This window comes from Crocodylus siamensis, chromosome 9 (genome assembly GCF_052110815.1).
Source record: "Crocodylus siamensis isolate JL-2025a chromosome 9, ASM5211081v1, whole genome shotgun sequence".
NCBI classification, from domain to species: Eukaryota; Metazoa; Chordata; order Crocodylia; family Crocodylidae; genus Crocodylus; species Crocodylus siamensis.
Window position 1 is genome coordinate 74,267,541 of NC_143403.1, and position 20,485 is coordinate 74,288,025.

A 20,485-nucleotide genomic window follows, 5' to 3' on the forward strand; every position below is an offset into this window, starting at 1 on the left:
GCCGTGAAAACATCAGAAGAAAGATCAGCAAGGTCTCAGCCCTAAATTGACAGTTGCCCACTCCAAACAGGTTGTATTGTGGGAGCTCAGGTTTAATTCAGACTTGCACCATTTTTCCTAAACTCTCTAGCTCCACATTCCTTCCTTAAATGTGGTTTTTCAAGCAACTGGTTTCGAAATACAAACTGTGTGGTGTAAGTAGGGTTATCATCAGAGACGCGTCGTTAGCTGCGTGGGCCTGAAGTCGGGCAGAAGAGGAGACGGCAGCCAGAGAGCCTTTCCTTGGCTTCTGGTCGGCACCTCTCCATCTGTCAATTCAGGAGAGCTTTTGGCATAACTGTGCCTCCAATGCACGTGCCCGGGCAAGTGTGCGTGTGCCAGCAGTGGCAGGAGCGCAGGTGCAGCTGATAACTCTTGCCACTGCCGTGCTCAGAGGCCGTTTATACAACGTGGTGTGGAGAGCATTGGCTCCCCTGGAAACCGGCCTTATTGGCTGTGTTCCAGGTGGCTGGCTTACCAAAAGGAAACTGTGGTTTGTTTAACAAAGGTTAGTTTGTGTAATGTCAGGGGCAGAGAAGGGAGTGGACAAGTGACATTTGAACTGCCTGAGAGGAGGAAAGGGGAAGGGAAAGAAGAGAAAAATGGGTAGTGTGGAAACAGACTGTGGGGAAAAAGAGCACGGAGGACTGGTAGTCTTATAACCCAACCAAGTTCAACGGCACAGTCAGAAAGAGCTTGTTTGTCCCGCTGGTGTCTGAGATCATATGGAAAGGGGCACAGGCCTCTTAGCTCAAAGGCATGTGCATCACCAGGTCTGTTTGAATTGTCCAGGGGGTAGAGAAGGAGTTTCTTTGCCATTATTCTGGCTGGGGGAGAGGTTGTTTCAGGCCTTTAAGGTTCATTTTCTTTGTTTTCATTTTAATCTCTTCAGAGGTTCAGTTGTTTGGTTTCTGGTCTCCCAGCATTTTTAAATTGTACAGCTGCCAAAACATTGTGTCCTGGAGCTGGGGTGGTAATACAGTTACTACTTTGACTGCGATTAGATTTGTATTGGTATTAGAGATTAATAGTACTGGGAAAAATAAAGAATGGTATTGACAGACCCTGGGAAAGCTTTGGCCATCTTTGTCTTGCAACACTTGTGGGTATGGCTGTCACCCTGCCAGTGCACCGAACTCCTGCGAGCAGAATCCTGTTCGTCTAGTTTTAAGGAGTTTACAAAGCTCTGTCAGCTCATCACCGTACATAAATTGTTCACATTGGGCAATAAAGATTTACTGGCAGTTGACACAATTCACAGAACATCTCTCTTCAAGCATACATTGAAAGGGAAAACAAAAACAAATGGGTCACCAGATCACACCAGCAGTCCATCCATTCCAGTATCCTGTCTTCAGAGAAGGCAAGAACCAGATATCTCAGAGGAGAACTCAGGAGGCCTTTCAGTGGAACGTAATGGAAAATCATGCTAAATTGGTTGCATTTTAATTTCCTTGAATGTCCCCTTTTTATATTAGGAAAAAGGGGCAATAGGAGTACCTCATTTGCCCTTTTGATACTATTCATTATTCTGTATACTTTAATGCCTCCTTGCTCATCTTTTCACTAAACTAAACTCATAATCATATCAAATGGTGTCCAGAGGAATTTATCCCTTTTATTTTCATCATGCTTTCCTGAACTTCTGTTTCTGCTACATCTTGTTTAACATGCAGGAAACCAGAGGCACTGGTAAACACAGTCCTGAAAGCTTGCTCCCCTTCTGGGTGCTGGCCCCGATCCAGGGGAGTGCTCAAGTACTTAATATAAAGCATGTGAGACAGCTCATCTTGCTGGCTCAACCTAAGTTGAGGACACCCCACTGAACTGCATCATGAATCTATAGCATTGCCACTATTATTTTCCACCCCTTTCTCGATGCATCCTAACATTTTGCTTCATTTGCCATGGTAGGCCATGTCCAGGCAAGTGTGGATGTTTGGTTCCCCAGGGAAAACTAGCAGCAGGACGCCTAGTGCCATTGCTGGTTGTTCCCAGGGAACACCTGTGCCACATGCCCCCTGGTGTGCAGCAGGTTACCCCGGGTGGGGCAGGGGAGGCTGGGGCCAGCCCAGTGGCTGGCCCTAGCAGTCTTACTTGGCGGCTGGGGAAGCTGCAGTTACATCGCTCCTACAGCTTGGACCCTGGCCGGCTTCTGGAGCAGAGCTCTGGCCGGCCAGGCTCCGGTGTTGGGCGGCATGTGCTGTCGCCATGTGCACTGCCCTGCTTTTTTCCTGCACGGGATTTTTGATCCCTGAATGTCCAGGGGTCAAAAAAACCCCTTCCATGCTGCAAGGTAGCAGTGCAGGAAATGCTTGGATGGGTCTGTGGCACCTCATACTGCATGGCCACTCTCATTTGGATGCAGCTGTAAGGCCCATTCACCTACTTGTGCTAGGTCCTCTGAAATTTGTCGATCTTTACTAATTAGTATTTTATGTCCTTGCAGATTTTGCCACCTCTCCTCTTTTTCCAGATAATTGGTAAATATGTTAGACAAGTTGTAGAATTAAACTTTGGAGGAAGTGTGTGTTGATGTTTTGCCCTGCAGAAAGTAGATCCCATCGGTCCTGGAATGCAGATTATAAAGACAGGGACAGCCCATTTAACACTGAAATTTCAGTCTTACGTGTTAAAGAAGTTGACGGATATTCTCTCGCTCTGCTAGTCTTTTCCTGAAAGAGGCTTTGTACTCTGTAAGGTTGCAAACTGAACTCCCCCTGTATTCAGTGAGCAGAACATGCTATTCCTTGGACATTCAAGGATGTCAAGCTGCCTACAGACATACAAGGTAGAGGGACATAGCTCCCAATACTCCTATGCCACCAATTCAAAAATATATTTGTATGAATGAAATAGGTGTGGTCCAGAGATAGTGTTTATGCTACTTCAGTCTGATATGGGAGCTTACCAGAACGCACTGCAAACATTTGCCATGTAAACAGATCTGTGTGCTAAATGGTTGGATTTCCTTGTCAGAGTTTATTCTGTACCACTAGAGAACAAAGGTGGATCTGTGAAGAGACATGCACATGTAGGATTTGGGGCTTGCTAGGACTGCTTATTTGCATGGTCCAGTTCCTTAGGACCATTTACAAATATGGTTAAGTTCCCATGTAAATGACAGAGTGGAACTGCATTGTAATCAGATGTGGTATGGGGGCAAGGCAGGGGTTGCCATACTATGGCACATGTGCCTCAAGGGCCATGGACAGTCTCTGTGTGGGGTCTGTGGCAGATCAGGAAGGAGATGGTAAGCACAGGAACAAAACGGGCAGGAAGCAGAAAGCACAAGCAGATCAGGCAGAAGGACAGGGCAGGGAGAAGAAAGTAGAGCAGCAGATTGGGCAGAGGAAAGGGAGCAGAGCAGCATTTCAGGCTAATTTGTGGTACCCCTGCCGAAGAGGTTGGCCCCCACTGGTATAGAGCAACTTCAGCAGAGAGTAGAATGATCTTCTGAGAGACAGTCTTCCCACCTCTCTGTAACCAATGTAAGTAATGACATTTGAACTCAAACGGGTAGAAAATTATAGGCAAAAATGTCTCTTGGAGCCAGCGTATGGCAACTGCTCTCAGCAGTTGGAAGAGATCACACTGTGTTGCGTTCGGCAAAATAGTGTAGGTCAAGCTGCCATCACTTACTTGAAGGGACTTTGTCTTTATCCAGACCAGTTTAGGGGACATTGGAGAGTCTAAGTCGAATGCGACTCAGTCCCAGGGAGTTTTCAGTCTGTATCCTGGCTTTCAGTCAACTGCTTAGCAGGTTGGACCAGTTCTTTTGGGAGAACAGCCAATTTTTGCAATCCCAGGTGCCCAGAAATCTTTGTTCCAGTACATTTCCCTGTTTACATATCCTGGTACAGAGCAGGAACCTTTTATTGGGAAATGATATGGCAGATAAATATGTGTGCCTAGGAAGGCTTGGTGACCTACCTCCCATTGGCAACAGCCAGTGTTTTCCTGGGACAATGCCAGGTTGTGCTTCTAAATGTCTCCACTCACTTTCCGTACTTTGGAAAGCTCTCTTTCTAGGTAGAGCACCAGACAGGCCCGAGTGACAGGATGTATTTTTCTAAAACCCCACTTACATTCCTCCATATGTGCATTCTCTGAACCTGACTGAATCTGAGGAAATAGCAAGGGAGATTTCACTGCAAATTATCACCTTGCAAACAATAGTGCAGAAAAGCCAAGAACTCAGGGAGTGTCAGCAGGGAAATCTCGGCCTCGTGCCGGATGTCATTGTGCTGAAAGCACACTCTGAGGAACGCAGGGAAAGTGAGTCGGTGCGCTCAAGGAGGTACAAAATTATGATGCATCGCTTGTGATGGCTTCATTCCAGTCGCTGTTAAGTTTCAGCTGCACAGGGTCTTGGTGACACATTGTAGAAACGGGCAGGCAGAGCTGCAGCTCGCCTACCCTAATTACACAAAGCAGGAGCCAGGGCTGGGGGGAGGAGTCGTGTTTAGCTCTCTGACTGGAGCCTCAGATAGTGAGGAACGCTTGCCAGAGACAGGTCCACGACAAGGTTCCCATTTGCATCAGTATTCTGGGAAGAGGACCCCAGCGCCTGTTGACTTTAAAAAGATCAAATCCGGCTCTTGGTCTGTTCTGATTTTGCTCTGGTCACCATGTGATAACATCAGAGACAATCCTAGTGAAAACAAGGTAGTTTGTTCTTTTAAGTCAAGGGAAAAGACTGAGGTAAACCCTAGACTCCACCATAGTCTTTTCCTGGACTTGCAACCACAGCTGAAAGCTACAGTTCCCCTTGTGTCCGCTGGTACGTCAGTCCGTGTTACTGCCATGTGCGAGCTACAGCCAGCTCTGGGCTTGAGCACTCCCGTCCCCTCGGGAAGTGCTAGCAGAGCACTGCTATTCTAGTCAGGGTTTCTCTTCTGTTATAATATAGCACCTCTTTTACTGTAAAAATGAAATAGTTTGGAAAGTAGTGAAATAGTTTCGTTACTAACTTTTTATTAAATATAAATGAACTGATCAAACTGTTTTTTCTTACATACAGTAGAAGACAGGGTGACAAGTACAACGAGTAAGAGAAACCTGAATTGAATGTATGGGCAAATTTCATATACTGCACATACTGATTTTTTTAAGGGCCAATTCTCATCATTATTTGTGCCTTCCTTATGTGATAAGTTATTCCATTTCTCTTCGTTCTTTTACTTCAATTTTGATAGATAACTTATTTTTATCATCAAAGTGGTAAAATATATTTATTAGCTATAGCCAAAAAACCCAGGTGTCTCTCTTTTTTTTTAATTCTGAAATCAGAACATTTTCATAATGTAGAGTAATGAACAATTGGGGGATCAGATCCTTGGAAACACTCTTGTATCACTTGTCTAACATGAGGCTAGCACCTTATTCACGTATTTTAATCCAATGTAGCACCACGTACAGTTGTCTGCATCATGATTACGATCTGTATATAATGGCAATATTCTTAGAACAGCTGACATACAATGTGTGTCCTTTGACTGGACATTTTAGACCCTTTCCCACCCTCCATATTTTGCTGTTTTAGATAGGGAGCTCTTAGAAGCCTTCGTCTAAGGTCTTCCTTCAGGTGATCTCAGCAAGTAGCACGTTATGGGAGCTACTGGAACACAAATAGTAACAGTGCTAACTTCAGTTTCAATTTTGTACTGGACAAGTATCTTGGGGTTGACCCTACAAAGACCACACTGGCTTTAACTTGGGACCACACCTATATTTGCTTGTGCAAATGATCCCATTGCCTTTAAAGAAGTTACTTGCAGAAAAAAAGAAGCACTGATCCTGCCAACGGCTTGTTTTCCAGCGCAGATTTGAATCAGTAGGCTTCAGCTCAGATGCCGGGTCTCCCTTACAAACTCAGCAGCACGATTAGAGTCCAAGTTACTCAGAAGTTTAGTATTTGCTGACCTGTGTCCTAAATTCAGGTATGTGTGTAAAGAGGGGCCTGGCGAGTGGGAGTGAGTGGAGAAAAGTCTGGCAAATGACAAGTTGGATGGTATGGTAAAGTTCTCCGCAGAATGTGTAAAAGGGCAGATATGTGGAGTGCATGCACCAGTGCCTGTGTACATGGCTGCACAGTCACTGGGTGCTGCCTGCACAATGGATGTGTGCACATTGTGTTTGGTTTGCCTTTGTGTGGAGCTGTATGTTCACACACACATCTTGTTTCTCCTTTCATAGGTTGTACATGTTAATGAAACAGCATCTGCCTGCAAGAACTAGGGTTTCACACATTTATTTATTGCCCTGTTTTCTCTTCCTTCCTTGGCAAGAGGTCCAGTTGTGCCTGTGATATAGGTGTGGGCCCTACCAATTGCATCACGCTTGTGTACCTTGGAGCTCACACTCCAGACACAAGTTAGATACACATTGGTATCTTTTAAAACTTAGTTTATATTTCTGACATGCCATAACACAAGCATTCTGCTGTGCCCCTTATGCTACACAAAGTGTCTCATCTAATATGTTCCAGGGGGGTGAGTTGTAGCCATGTTGGTCTAAGGACATAGGCAGACAAGGTTCTTTGGGTAAATCTGATATCTTTTATTAGACTGATTCAAATAGTTGGAAAAATTCTTCTTAGCAAGCTTTTGGGCACAGACACCCTTCATCAGACTGAGGCAGCTGAGGAAGTGTCACATAATATGTCACATAATATGACATACTGTCATACAAAGTGGGTGTGAAATGCTCCCAGCTCAGAACCTTAGCATCTTGCATAGGTTTAAAGCAAAGGAGCCCTAACAGCTATACTTACCTCCAAAATTACTGTAGAAACAGTTTGTGAGAAATTCATAATAGATCATAGAGCTGCAGGGTTGGAAGGGATCTCAAGGATCATAGAGTTAAACTATATGAATACTGAAGCGATCAGAGCTAAACAACCTTAACTGTTGATATGACTGATGAATGTTATCACTATATTTGTTTTTTTACTGTGTCAATTGTGGACATACGCATAACATTTTTATAGGTTTATGATATGATTTATTACCATATTTGTTTCATAGTTTCATAGTTTCTAGAGTCGGAAGGGACCTGAGCAGATCATCTAGTCCGACCCCCTGCCATGGCAGGAAAGAGTACTGGGGTCAAATGACCCCAGCAAGATGTTCATCCAACCTCCTCTTAAAGACCCCCAGGGTAGGGGCCAGCACCACTTCTCTTGGAAGCTGGTCCCAGACCCTAGCCGCCCTGACCATGAAGTCGCGCCTCCTGATATCCAACCTAAACCTACCCTCTGCCAGCTTGTGACCGTTACTCCTGGTCACTCCTGGCGGTGCTCGGGGGAACAGTGACTTCCCCAATGCCTGCTGATCCCCCCTGATTAATTTGTAACAGGCCACTAGATCCCCCTCAGCCTTCTCTTGTGGAGGCTGAACAGGTTCAGGTCCCGCAGCCTGTCCTCATAGGGCCTGTCCTGCTGCCCCGACCATGCGAGTGGCCTCCTCTGGACCCTCTCCATGCTGTCGACATCCCCCTTGAAGTGTGGCGCCCAGAACTGGATGCAATACTCCAGCTGCAGCCTGACCAGTGCCACATAGAGGGGGAGGATCACCTCTTTGGACCTGCTCGAGATGCATCTGTGGATGCACGACAAGGTGCGGTTGGCCTTCCTTACTGCCTCCCCACACTGCCGGCCCATGTTCATCTTGGAGTCAATGATGACCCCCAGATCCCTTTCCGCCTCTGTGCTGAGAAGAGGGGAGTTCCCCAGCCTGTAGGTATGGTGCCGGTTGTTCCTCCCGAGGTGCATCACCTTGCACTTGTCTGTGTTGAATCCCTTCCTATTCTCGTCCGCCCACCCTTGTAACCTGTCTAGGTCTGATTGTAGCCTGTTGCATCCTTCCAATGTACCCAAGTCCCCCCACATCTTAGTGTCATCAGCAAATTTGAACAGGGTGCTTTTTACCCCCTCGTCCAAATCACTGATGAAGATGTTGAACAGTGTATTTGATTACATTAATATTAGGAGTAGGAACAATCCTTTTATAGTGGTTGGCCCTATGTTATTGCTATAGTTGTACTTTTGTTATTTTTGCTTAAATTTATATTATGGTTCTGTGTCTGTTACCTTTTTTTTGGGAGCACGGCTTTTAACCAGAATCCTTAATAAGAAAAAGAATTTTAAAAGAACTATATGACTATTCAGTGTTGGTCACTGTAAGCGTGTTTGACTTAAAGGGCAGGGGAAGTGGATCAGGTATAGTTCAGGGTATTATATAGCATGGAGCCAGCCACTGGCTGGAATCAGAAACAGAAGTAGGACTAATGTGTTTATTTCTGTTGTGTGATTTTAAGTAACAGCCGGTAAGTCCCAAAACTTATTCTTGGATAAATGTTTTTTGTTATGTGTAAATCTGAATTAATTAGTTTTTAAAAGTCTGGTGATATGCTTAATTAATACAGTGTGAATTAAAACTTTAGAGCCTTAAAATTGTCCAGTTGCAAATTTGCTTTCAGCAAGCATTTGGCCATAATGCTTGGTTTTCTGTGAGCCCCTGTACAGATAAGTTCCAGTTCTGAAAGACAAAATGATAGGCTCGTGCGTAGAGCCTTTTTTGTCGAATATTTACTGTGGATCTTTTTCATTAATTAGTCAGCTCTAGTTTTCATAGTGCCATATGGACTGTTTAAACTGAGCAGGCAGCTTCACCAGTGTGCACTGAATTACTCTGAGCTTTTTGAAGTTAGAAGGACATCTAGTGGCTGGTCTCTCCCGGTGCAGTCTGAGATAACTACCTGCATCTTCTCTTTCCAGAGAGTGCAACATGCAAAAGGAGACCACCGTATTTGAGTCTTCAAAGCAAACCGATTTTCAGATGCCGAGGGATTACTTTGTTTTTGCTGCCTCAGGAACTGCAAGTCATTAAACACTTGATTGGTTCTTGGAATTGGCTTCTTGATCCATCCTAAGTTACAGTCTACTCAGTCTCCCCCTCACTCTTTGGTCCCTTTCGTTGAGCAAAAGCACACTGAAATCCTGCAGCACGAAGTACATGGCTGCCATGGACAATCTTCACAGTGCAGCTGTAGGACACTACACGCCAAGACCAAATGGCACTCTGAATCATATCTATTGTTACAGGGAACTAAGAGTGGGATTCTTATCCCTCAGAAAGCTTTTCCTAATATACAACCCAAATCTGTGTTGCAAATTAACTTGGTTTCATGTTACAGCTTACGACATGAATTACATTACAATTCACCACTTTTTACCCAGTTTCAGTAACGTGCTATTAGGGCAGTGAAACATTGGAAGAAGTTACCTAAGTTGTTGTGGAATCTCCCTCCTCGGGGGCTTTGAAGAATCCCAGAATCATAGAATAAATAGGACCAGAAGGAACCTTAGAAGGTCATCCACTTCAATCCCCTGCCCAAGACAGGACCATCCCTGTCTAAGTCACCTGTCTAACTTCCTCTTGAAAACTTCCAAGAGTGGCGCTTCCACAGTTCTCTAGGGAACCTGGTCCAATGCTGAGCCACTCTCCCGGTTAGAAGGCTTTCCCTGCTATCTATCTGCCTTGCTGTAATCTTAGCTTACTACTTCCTGTCCTGTCCCCTGTGGACACAGACAACATTTTATCTCCGTCCTTATCATAACAGTTCTTTTTGCATCTGAATACTGTTGTCAGATCCCCCCTCAACCTTCTCATCTCCAGATTAAATGATCCCAATTCCTCCAAGCTTTCTTCACACAACATATTTTCTAGATTCTTGCCAATTTGTCCATGGCTTTCTAGCTCAACACTGGACACAGTCCTGCAGGTGAGGCCTCGCCAGAGCTGAAGAGTGGAAGAACCACATTGTGTTATTTGCATGTGATGCATCTTTGAATACAACATAAATGCTAATAGCTTTTTGCAGCAACGCTACACTGTTGGCTCATATTTAGCTTACAATCCACTATGATCCCCAAGTCTTTTTCTGCGGTACTGCAGCCTAGCCAGTTGCTTCCCATTTTGAAATTGTACCTTGTTTTTTTTCCCTAAGCATAGTAGTTTGCATTTCTCCTTCCTGAATTTCATTTCACTTATTTCAGACCGATGTGTCAAGATGATTTTGAATCCTAATTCTCTCCTGCAAAGGGTTTGTTACTTCACCTGGCTTGGTGTCATTCAGTTGTTTGCTAAGTTTACAGTCAATTCCATCCGCCAAGTTATGAGTGAAGATACTGCAACAGTGCCAAACCAAGAACAGAGCTTGGAGACCCCTCTTCCAGTTCAACACAGAGCTGTCAATAACTACTGTGCAAGCATGATTATCCACTCAGTTATACTCCTCCTTACGGTAGGTTAATCAGACTGCATTTCCATACCTTACTTTTGAGAAGGTTGCAGGAAACTGAGGCAAAAGCTTTGCCACAGTTAAGTATCCCATGCATTGTTCTTCCCCCATCCACAAAGCCCATCACCTTGTCACAGAAGGAAATTAGGTTGGGTAGATATGACTTGCCCTGGACAAATCCATGGTGCCCATTCCTTACCACTTTGTTATTTTCTCAGTTCTCACAAAGTCATTGTATCTTTCTGGTTCGGAAACCCTCATATCTGTCTGGGATGCTGTAGGTACTTGACCCTGTTGCGGGGAGTGGCAGGCAAAGATTAACAAATCTATTGAGATCCCCTCCAGCCTTGCATTTCCCTCAGTGATTCATTTATGGTGAGGAAAACAGAAATGTTACCCCGTACAAACTCTCTGTTCTTGGTCTCAATAATCTCCCAGTCAATTAAAGGGTCTTTCCTTTATCTTTATGTTTTCTGATATGTTTGCAGGATCATTTGTGTCTATATTGAGGTCCTCCTCTGCTGGTTATGTGGCCTGAGCATTTTTGTGTCCTTTCCCCTTAGTAATATAATAAATAAATTACTCCTGTTAATTAAGAAGCATCTGAAATTGGGGTTTCAAATTCAAACCTTGAGACTCTGGGCTTCATCATTCTTATGACTGGAACTGCCGTGTATTTTTATGTGCACTTACTCTGTCAGGTAATGAGGAGGTTCAGGACCCTAACAACAGGCTCTCAAATAATCAGAGTAGCAACAGCTTTAAATTACAGAAACTATCCTTTGAGGTTTGCCAAAGAGAGAAAAACTGCTGAACACATGTGGGAAGAGAGACAGGAGAACTTGCATCGTACCAAATCTGCTGGTATTTTTCCTTGTGGAAGAGACTTCTGGGACATGCTGCTGTAAGGCTTCTTGAGGTGCGAGGGATTAAATGATAGACTCTAGTGAATGTGCAGTACAGGCCACTTACCTAAAAAGATGAAAGGAATATAATAGCAAAACGCACAGCCTTTCATCTCTCAGCCATTGTCTGAATCCATCGCAGGTCTGAGGCATTCCTATCAGGTGGCTTTTACTCGGCCTCAGCTGAATGTTGCACAGATGTCCAGACTGGTGCACTGACTGTTTACCTGGGGAGACCTGGACACACAGGCAGCTCCCCTGTCTTGGGGAAGTTGGGCCTGGCCCCGTATTTTTCATGTTTGAACTTTTGACTTCCTCATGGCAGAAACATCTGTAGCATAACAGTGTTGCCGTGAAGGATAAACCCTCTCTTGAGAATACAGCACATCTCAAGAGCATGGAGCCAGCCCGGCTGTAAACGAGGTTCTTGAAGACCTCGGCCGAGCAGCCGGCAGGTGCCCGATTGCCATGGCCACGTTGATCCCGGGCTGCCTATGTAAGCAGAGCAGTTTGCTGCTGGTGGCCGGGCAGCAACATCGCCTGGCTGCACAGCTCCACGTGACACCCTGGAGGCAATGGGGGAGCTGTAGGGGATGGCTTGGGGGCTCCTGGTCTTGTGCATGACCTAAACCTGCCCCCAGCCAGCAGTGGGTGGCCTGGTGGGGCTCCCAGTGGCACAGGAGCCCCCCCGGAAATGCCAGGCCACCGATCACCCTGGTGAAAGGCGGGTCGGGGCGCCTTAACCCCAGCCCTCACCTCCAGGTGGGTCTGGTAACACCGGAGGTAGTTGGGACCAGGTGCGGCTGCAGCTGCCTGAGCCCTGTGGGGTACGAGGCCCCAAGAAGGGAGAGAGGGGCCCAGGCACGGCTGAGCCCACTGGGGGGGAAAGCCCCATGGCCCTCAGCGTGGGAGCGGTGTGGAGCCCCAAATGAGGGACAGAGATGAGGAACCCCAGTGAGGGGGGGAGAACCAGAGGGCTGAGAGCCCAGTATGTGTATGTGTGTATATATACAGAGAGAGAGAGCACAATGTCCTGCTGCTCCAGGGGGCAGTGAGAGTCCCTGTGAGACGCTGGAGTACCTGTCGTGGCGTGAGCTACCCCAGCTCCCACCGCCGGGTGGGTTAACCCCCAGAGGGCAGACCCCAGAGAGAGTGCTGGGGCCAGGACCAGACCGGTCAGAAGGGCCAGGACCCACTGCAAGGGACGCCCAGAGCTGAGGGCCTGGGGTCCCAACTGGCCTTGGAGGCAAGGCCGGGGCCTGTGTGGCCGAAGGTCCTGGGGATCCATGCCCAAGTGGGGAAATGGTTTTGGGGAGTGAGGCAGCCTGAATGAGGCTGGGGCGGGGTAGGCTGCCTGAGTGGAGGGATCTCAGAGGGGTCCTGATTGGAGGATTCTGGGGCCCAGTGTGGGGCTGGTGAGAGAGACATCAGTGGATGCCATCTGCGAGGCATGGGCTGCAGTGTAGGGGAGGTACAGAGCCGCAGATAGTGCCCCCTGGCATCGGGGCAAGAATGGGCAGCCTCCCGCCTTAATTAACATCTTAATGAAGAACAAGCCGTGGCAGGCGAGTCAGGAGGGGGCATGCCCAAAGGCAAGTGGGGCAACTAGCACTGTGGCTGGGCAGGGAGGCCCACTTTGCCACATGTATTATGTTAATTGAACTACCTTTGCAAGTTGAGTTCACTTTACCAAGCATTTACAACAGTGGTCCAGTGCCATGTTTGATCCTTGACTGGCTTATTTATCGAGAGGGTTAACTTTCCTTTTTAATCCTCTTAGTAAAGTCCCCTTCTTACGGCTTTTTTTTTCTTTTTTTGCCAGGGTGCTCTGCTCTCTCAGCCTTTTGTTTAGTGCGATTGGGAGCTCAAAGACTTAGCTGGCTTGGCTTCCCTGCTGAGTGTCACACTTCCCCTCCTACAGTGTTCTTCCTCTCCATTCACCTCATGCTGGGTCATTTAATAAAAAACACAAATTACAAACGCTGGGATGGGGAACATTTCTGCTGTACGGCTGTGTTAGAATCTTGCTTCCGGCCAGGCCAGGTGTGCTTGTCATCCAGTAGAAAAGATCCAGACTCTGCTTCTCTGGCTACCAAAGATGAGGGAGGGATAGGGGAAAATTGGCTCTTAACACAGGTGCTTTGAACTGACTTTGAATGATAACTAGGGAGAAGGATGAGGAGCAATTATGCGTGGCCTAGATTTAGCAGAAAACTATTGGAGGAGTAACCTGGCTGCCCTGACTAATCTGCCTAGATAGCATAAATCTGCCCTAGCTGCCTTTTCCTTTCAGAACATTGTGTGGGGGATGGAATAGAAGAAAGCTAACAGGGCCAAGAGGAAAACTGGCCTTTCCGTGGCTGGATGGAAGAAAGGAACAAGTATTTCTAGAGAAAAGGAGTCCTAACTTCTTGCATATGGAGAAGTTCACATCTGCAATTTCCTTTGTTCATATAGGTACAGATATTGACTGCTGAGCCAATGAAACATGCATGTGTTGTGGACAGCTTTCCGTCGCATGTGCTACATTTCCTAGACTGCTTCGGTCATTGACATTAAATATTGAGCTGATGGAGTTCATGCCAGTTGCCTCTCTGACTTCTCTGCTATTTAGACAGAAGTTATGGCAGAGTGGCACCTTCAAGACATAAAGCAAAGTCCATTTTTCTTTCCCAAGAGGTCAGCTGGCAATTTTGTCCTTGAATAACAGGCAAGAAGAGTCCCAATCTGTATCCCACATAGCAACTGAAACCGGGACTCTGATTTTCAATCGCTCTAATGTCCCTTTAGGCCTCTCTAATATTATAAACCATCTGCAGTGTATGTGGAAACAACCTCCTGAGACTTTCTCCCAGCTAGAAGGCTTTCCCTGCTTGTCTACTCAGGCTGTTGTTTATTCTTTCTTAAGAGTCATTTTATGCACAAGGGGACCAGCTATTTGGTATAGGTGACTGTAGGTGCACTGCATGAACTTAATTTAGGGCTGTTTCATATAGGCTTCCAGGGTGATTATTGTGTTTTTTATTCAGGGAACTTGCTTTTTACAGAGGAACCACTCTCTGCTTATTAAATTGCTGATGCTGGAAAGAAGGATGCTGCAGCACAAATGCATTAAAAAGTATGTTGCCACACATCTGGAATGTACTCACATTCTGGACAGAACCCTAAAATGGCTCCTGGGGCTTAGAAAATGGTGTCTTCTGATATGGTGAGTTTTTAAATGCATCTTAAAACTGAGACCCTCATATTTTTAAGCGAAGTCAGGTTCTTAGCCCGAGTGAGGTGCTTGCACAACAGCTTGGGTAATTACATTTTCTCAAGTCTAAATTCCCTCTCAGAGTCCACTGAATGTGATGACATTCTTCTCTTTCTCTCCTAGCGTGCAATATCGGTGTGTCACAGGTGAACTGCCAAGTTGCACCCAGAAGTGGCTGTGTTTCACTGGGGAGGGTACTGGTTCATATGTGTATAGATGAAATGAGCGAGTGCTGTAATGTTGAGAAGTTTTCTATAACAGAGCAGTCTAGTAATAATAGATGTAATACCAAGAACGGTTAGGAGCCCATTCCCTGTCTCCATAAAGAACTTACTTAGGAACTGTAAATCATGGGCTAAAAATCCATGTAAAACTGGTGTAGTCTGCCTAAGTAAATAAGGAGAAAGAGACTTCTACTTGGAAGGCTTTCTGTACAACTGTCAGGGTTGTGGCTGTAACATTTTTTTATATAGTAAAACGTTAGGCTCAACAGAAGCTGATGGCCGTAGACTTGGGAATTGTCGTGGGAAGTTTTCTATTCACTTCTGGTGGGAAAACTTTTCAAGGCTTGATAGCAGATTGTTGCTCTACCTGTAAGTGATCAGAGACAGCCATACGTCTCCCTCCGTCTTGTCACTCACCACCCCCAACCCAGACATTTGGTTGGGAGCCCTTGAGTTCCTTCCATTTTACCACCCCCTACTCCTGAGGCAGTGCAAATAGCTTATGCCAAACACTAGATCATAAAAGGAAAAAGAGAAGCAATCTCTATGCCACTGGAGCAGGGAGGCTGTCGCCTCTGAGCACTCCTGGACTGACGAGCAGAGAATGAGAAGCCGGCAGCTGGCCGGCAGAGGGAGCACGGAGCCACCGTGCAATCAGTGCCCCGCTCTAGCCCTCTGCTCGGCACTGCTTTCTCTGCAGAACTATAGTGACACTTGGCTAGCTAATAGGCACATCCATACGTGCAATTGATGCGACTGAATATACTGTGGCTTAATTGAGCCAAAGTAAACTAATCCTGGCGTCACTGTCCACATACACATTTAAGCACACTAATTTGCTACAGATACCACTTTTTTTCTGACAGGACTACCTGGCAACAGAGTCATTTAGTATATTATGTCCTAATTGCCATGCACATCCAGATGGTGACGCCTTCCAGTGCAGCAAATTAGTATGCTGCACAGTAAAGCGTCTCGTGTAGACGTGCCCGATGATTTGGAACATGCCATCTTGTAGACCAGAACCAAAAATCAAGAGCTGCCCGCCTTGTTACCTCTTGCATCTGAGCAGCCTCTGGTACCAGACTTTTCTGCTTCCTCTGAAGAAAAAATGGACTAACTCTTCAAGGTTTAACAGCATAACTGCAGTTAACCACAAGCAAATGGAAGTTTCAGATGCCCTTAAATCTAGAAGGTTTTTTATCCAAGTGCAGAGGGTAGTTTGCCAACATCTTCCCTTTTCTTCTTGGGGCAGGAAACCATTTTTTCCATTGTGTCGTGTTCAATTGTAAGGCGGTGTCTAGAACACTCCCCCCCATGATAGGATGAAAGATCAATTTCTTCTGCAGAGTCTAGAAAGTACTCTACGTATCAAAAATCTGGGAATTTAAAATAGTATTGCCTCCTGTAGCATTTCTATTAAGAATTATCAGGGATCTCAGAAGGGATAGTTTATTTATAACAAATTATACTCTTTATTAGAAAACCTTGCGGCAACAGTGTGTTCCATTCTCTTCTTTGCTACAGCGCCAGCTACTATTTGAAATGTCATCTTCCTGCAGTATTGCTGTTTTCACTTTATTCTCTACTGCAGAAGAATCAGGTCATAAATACCATCTGGCAATCTAAGGTCAATTTTCCTCAAAAGACTGAAGTGATTAGAGCTACACTTATACTAGTATCTAAGCATGAAAGAATACTTAAAGCTTCATAGAAATTTCAGATACTTTATTTTGTCTTTGGAAAAAATGCAGCATATTTGTATGTTAAATATACACTTTTGGTGTTTCCATTGTTCTCAATGGGATAAATGGTTTGCTAACTTTGAAAAAAGATAAATAACAGAAGTTAGAAGAGTATGAAGATAGTTTGCCTAGTCTGTGCCATATAAGTATCATTAATTAAAGAAGGATGCGCTGTTCTAAATAAGTGCAGACTGTTGAATAAGTTTCCGGACAGCATGTGCTTTGATAGCTTTCTGCACAGAATAGTGCTGTTTCTTACAGCATCCATAGTAAAGCAGAGATTTCTTGGTTGATACATCTTATTTATACATTAGACAAATAAAGCTTAAAGTTCTCTCTGCGTGCAACTGTGCACTGTGTTTCTCTATATGTACATATGGAAAATTCTTATACCTTGGTTTCATGTGTACTAGCAAAGTGAAACACTGATGTACCAGGTGCTGGTATCAGTATCTATAACTATTCAAGCCAGAAACAGAAATTCTACCAACATATAACAATCCTGTTCTGCACATTTATTCTATATTTGCCTATGTTCTTATCTGGAAATGCCACTCTAAATGCAAATAAATAGCTATAAAACAGTAATGCTAATGACACGTGTATATTTAAATACAGGCCCATGCAATGTCTTTCTCTTTGATGCCTGATCATATAACCTCACCTCTGATCTATTTTGGGTTCCTGATTTCTCGGAGCCAGTGCTGTTGTTAAAATTAAATGCATTTTGTCCTGGCCTTGTTCTTGACCCTTTTTTTAGAAGAAAATGTAATGAGAACACTGCTAATGCAAAGTTAAGTTTAGTATGTACTTGTTGGGGAATTCCAGTGTGATGGAGCCCACATGAACCAGCCTTATTACACAGAGGTGGATGCGTGCATGCACGCACACATGTAAGCACATGCAGGTGTCCATATTAATGGCACTGCATCTGTCCTTCCTATACAGCTGATAGCCAAATGTTGTAATGAAGGGGTTGGCAGTGTATGTGGCCTGTGGAGCTGCAGGGTTTTGCCACTGCCCATGCCTGCACTGGGACTGAGCAGCCAGGAGCGGTGCCAGCAATGGGCAGCTGAAGCTGTGTCAGGGCTGCTGCTTCTTCCCACTTCTCCCTTCTTCCTCCCCAAAGCTGTGGTGTGACGGTGCAGCATCCAGCCAGAGCAGAGCTCCCAGCTGCGTGGCTCCAGTGAGCGTGCAGGGAAACACCAATAACAATACCAGACCCTGCTGCTGATGTGCTGCCCAAGCCCCCCAGCCTTTGCTGGACTGGGGCTGAGTATGTTCCAGGCTGGGGCTTGAAAAAGGTTGCCAGTCCCTGTTATAATGGATGCTACATAAAAATGCGTTTGCTGTGGATTCTCTGCTCTGCACGGTTCACTGCAGTGCTCTGCCAAGCGGCAGAGTTTAGCCATAACTGGCCACTGGGGTGTTGGTTGCAAAGGAAATTCCTGCTGGCGTCCATCTGGCTGCAGCAGTAGAGCTAGCTCCTGGAGCTACTCTCTCCCTGGCTCACACCAGTGCAGCTGGGGTGGGACTGGAGAGGGGAGGGCAGAGCTACTCCCAGGCTACTGTGGCCCTTTAGGACATGGAACTTCCTGTTTTCCACCAGGGACTGTCTAATGTAAAATGCACAATGTGGCCTGGCAGCGGAATCCAGGTTTCCTCCCCTCTCAACAGCCCCCAATTCATTTGGCCAGAGAATCAAGCTCCGTCTTGCTTGCCATCTTTCTGGCCTCATAGATCTTGCCCTCTTGGCTTCACAGGTAGCTTTGTTTCCATGAGCGGGGTGGTGGGTTCCCTCACCCAGTCTGCTGTATAGCCTGGTGAATATCTCCTGGGAAATGAGAGATACTGGTATGAGTCCCTTCAGACTCAGGAGGGTCTCGAACTCAGCTCTTGGTGAATGCTTAGACCAGACTGTTGGGCAAACCGTGGGCTCCCTCACCTGTGTCCCCCAGCGAGAGTGACTGTGAGGTTATGTACTCGGTCCTGAAGGTAATGCCGTGAGTAGCAAATGGGTGTCAAGCTCATTCTGCAAATGTTGAGCTTGGTGGAGTTCAACCACCTCCCAACTCTGACCTGGATTGCAATGGAGCCTAGGCAGGACTTAGGCACTGGGATAGTTGGTCTGGGTGCCAAACCAGAGATGGCCAGGGACACTGTCAGGCAAAATGGAGGTGTCTAATGAGCCTAGGCATCTCTGTGGTTTTGCAGCTGCTGGCCTGGAGTTGATCTGGATCCCTTCTTGCGACTTGGATGCATAAAATCCTGTTTAGATGCCTGTGAGAATGATCTGGCCTTGTCCCAGCCAGAGTGATAATTACAGCAGGCCCCAGCTGTTCTAATTTCCTCTGAGAGTGGGTGTCAAAGGATCAGGGAGGTGTGACTTGTTTACAGAGCCCTCTGGCCTTGCAAGTGCACCCAAGATGAGCCCTTGGTGTGACGCAGGAATATTGCTGAGTGGTACATAGAAGTTTGGTTTCACACAGGATTTTGACATCTCAGAATTGGGCTCAATCTTAAACTGGAATGAAAAAGTAAACATGTTTAGCTCCTTCCCTGTGGGTACTATAGAAACCCTGCGGATACTAGAGAATAGCCAACATGTTTAACTCTTCAGGAAAAAAAATGAAGAATTGCTGTGGATATATGGTGTGTTTTGTTAAAACTCAAATGTTTTCTTACAAAAGGATTGATGCATTTTTCAGTGTTGATTTCTTTATATTTTGCATAATAGTAGTACACAAAATAATTCAACAAATTAAACATTTTTTACCAAAATACCAGGACATTTGGCTTTTTAGAACTTCTTTTTGGATTTGTTCTAAAATTCCATTCTGTTTAAATTAACTTGATTTTTGCAAAGCATTTTTGGCAGAAATACATTTTCTAGTAGAGTATAGTTCTGCCAAAGTTTTTCCAATCGGCTCTATTTACTAACCACTATGGACCTATTTTGCTCCTTGTTTCTTAAAATAAGGTTTTATAAATGCCGTCTTTTATACGTCTAATGTAGGTCACCTAAATTATGTGAAGGGGTGTAGGTTGTAGCCGTGTTGGTCTAAGGACATAGGCAGACAAAAATTCACCCAAAGAACCTTGTCTGCCTAAATTATGTGAATGAGCTTATTAACATAGCTATCAACCACTATGACTGTTCAAATGATGCTAATACTGTCATCCTCCTGCTTTATCAGGTTTAATTTTAGGTTGAGGCTCAGACTTTGCTCTTGTCGTAGTTCTTGGATACTGAAGCACAATCGGCCAGGATACACAAGGTATGGGCAGTATTTCATTCTGTATTATACAGCTTGCTGCTTTTTTGCTTAGTGAGATTTTTTTCAAAGTGGTATGTAGGATCTTAGCATTTTGAATCAATGGTAGTTACGACTGCTTGGCTCTTAAAGGAGGCAAATGGAAATTCACCTTATTTATTTACATGGCCTTAAAGTACACAAGTGTGCCGTAGACAGAAGACAAATCCACTGCAGTCAATGTAGGCAACACAGAGCACAGAGAAGAAGGGAGAGAAGGCACACAAGTCAGAAAATTCTATCTAATTACATACACATATGAACACTCACATACACAGACACACAAGACAAGCAAACAACCAAAAAAAAATGTTAGAAGAACATTACTGAGGTTGCAAAGTTACATTTCAAAAGGCAGGAAATACCAGAATTAAAACTGCCTGTGCAATCTTCATTTGCCTGGTCATTTTTCCAAATTAAATTATAGACAACAGTGGATGATCAGTGATAGTTAGGCTTCCGTGTGACTACAACCCTTGCTCCACGCTGCAGGGCTGGTGTCCCATCTGCTCCCAGCAGACCCTTGGGGCAGAAAGCACTCGGTTGGATGGATCACTGTCCTTCTCCATAATCAGATCCTTCATAGGCTGCCCCTGCCCCTTCTGACTTATGTGCTGCTTGGGCTACATACAGTCTCCATCCTCCTGGAGTCATTGCTTCTAGAGAGAGCCTTTGGGAGAACTGCCAGTCATCTGAT